The following is a 2,500-nucleotide window of genomic DNA, read 5'->3' on the forward strand; positions in this document are numbered from 1 at the left end:
TAAGAAAAATATTCCACTAGGCATCATATTCATAATCTTCCTCCCAGTCCTCCAGGCTCTCCCTCCTATGAGAAGTGCCCTCCACTGGTGCCTGGTTCCTCTTATCTACCCTGCTCTCCTGGTCACTCTCCAAGAGGAATGTCAAGTCCTCGGGCGAGATAAGCCGCTGTTTCTCCAGCAAGCGGTGGAATAAGAACTGTTGCCTCTCCTTGTGATCCCCGATTTTGTTTTTCGTTTCGGGGTGGCCCGCTGCGCTGTGTCGTATGGCATGGTGGTGACGCTCCTGCTGGCGATGCCTTATACTTCTCTCAGTTTCGCGCTCGCCTGGTGGCGTGACAGAGAGGAGTCTGCTGATCGTTGAGTCGGGAATGGCGTCGATCTTCGGGTGTTCGAAGGCATATTCGAGGTCCTTGATCCGTTCCTGCTGGTCACTTGAGGGTCTGTGGCCACCGGCTTTGCTAGTGATTATTGGACCATCGCGGACCACATCATAAGCTACATATTTTTGTTTCTCAGGCTCGAGTAACACAATATCCGACGGTTTAAGTTCCTGCAGTGTTTCAAGGCTAACTTCGTCAGCTGTAGGTCCTAGAATGTCTTCCTCAATTTCTTGCACCGTGACATAACTACCTTTCTGTTTGTGGGGGCTGGAGAGGTAGTCCAGACTGGGCTGTCGTTTCTTTAGGTCACTAAATTGTTTCATTACTCTTTTCTGTGTCGTGAATTCAATAGGTTCATCAAGATTTAGATTGTGCTCCTCTTGGAGAAGTCTTACGATTACCTCCTCCTCTCTTTCAACCTCCTTCTTCTCCTCCTCGAGGAAGCGGTGCCATTCTCCAAAACTCACAGCGTCCTCGTATTGGTCGGAGAGCCCCGGAAAGAACGTGACGTCAATTTCCGTGCCCTCTGACTGAGGCAGGGACACAACTCCCGCTGTTTTCCTCGTTGCGAGGACACCGAACAGAAGGCAAATGTTCCACAGCCACATTTTTAAAAATATATCCTTGCCAGTGGCAATTTTTACAGATTTCTCTGGTTCCTTGAGCCTGTAATTGAACGCTGGCAACACACTTTAAGTATAGAGGAAATTGTCCGCCCTCTCTCTCTGATGGTCAGCCAGATACTGACCTCACTCGGCCATATGAAGGAGCGTGTACCCCTCTCCCCCACATACGGTGAGGGGGCGGGGGTTCATATAGCATACACACTGTGGTCTCAAGAACTTCACATTTCGCGATTGGTTTCAGTTTTTGTTCTTTGTCATATATGTGGGTTTAATTAGCACTAGTTTTCGCAATAATTCAAGGGATATGACAGTAATGTTAAATTCAAATTTTGCAACACCAATTATTTCATGAAATTATATTACACTTACAAATAGTCTACTCTCATTTAGCATACAATTTATAAGTAACTAAACAAGATGTATGCAGGTAGGCTAATGTCAGATGGCTAGGGGAAATATAGACACTGCTTACCCGACACTCGCCACAGATGTGGTCCGCATTTAACACCATTTTTTTTTCTCTCTTGCTTTGTTTAAAAGCCCGAAGAAATCGTCTCCTGGATCATATCGATACTGCTATTATGTAATCTAAATAATTTCCTTTGATAACTCAGTGCAGCAACCCCGACATGTAAGAGAGATTTAGATTAAATATATACCGCCGAGTTGGTGACAGGCATCTCTGCCTAATGATGACGATTATCCCTGGGAGGTCGAGGCCGGAGGAGACCGACAAGAGGATAAGCGAGGCGGAAAGGACGCGCCGATACCTCACGCAGGTCCGGCTCCTCAGCTCCCATGCTCAGGCCACTTGTTTGTCATTTCTCATAGGAATCAAGGTCTAGATCTTTCTTTAGACATTGATAGAGCTATTACTGCCTTTAACATTTTTCTTCAGTTATGCTTATCAATATTATATCACTTTATATATATAAATGAGTGTGTGTGTGTGTGTTTGTGTGGATATAAATATACATGTGCGCCGGTGACATTCATTCAATTACTATCTCCATATCTGTGTAGATAATCTTAGATAAGCTGTCGATAATAAATATGATGTTAATGAATAAAATCAATTCAAAGATAATACAAGATGTCTATGAAGATATCTTGGTGAAGTAGTATATATGTTATATGTATGTATCTATGTACAACTACGCATGTGTATGTGTAGGGAGCATGTTCGTGTATGTATAAGTGTCTGTATGTTCGTTTAAATGTGTCTGTATTCGTATGTATGTGTGTGCTGGTACGTGGCCACTGAAAACATTACGCTCGCCTGGCTAATATTGACAGAGAACCTGTATGACAACGAGAAAGATTTTGGCTGATAGGTGGAGACAAGAATTTCCTCTGTCCAGAAATTTCAATGCACGTGTAGCGGCGTGTGTTTTTTGCCGGTATGAGCCCACCCATGTTATCGTGTCAAACAATTAAACTGATAACCAAACAAATAACAGATAAATGACAAAACAAAAATAAATGCGATTTTTC

The sequence above is a fragment of the Penaeus chinensis genome, chromosome 36 (genome assembly GCF_019202785.1).
Source record: "Penaeus chinensis breed Huanghai No. 1 chromosome 36, ASM1920278v2, whole genome shotgun sequence".
In the NCBI taxonomy this organism is placed as follows: Eukaryota; Metazoa; Arthropoda; class Malacostraca; order Decapoda; family Penaeidae; genus Penaeus; species Penaeus chinensis.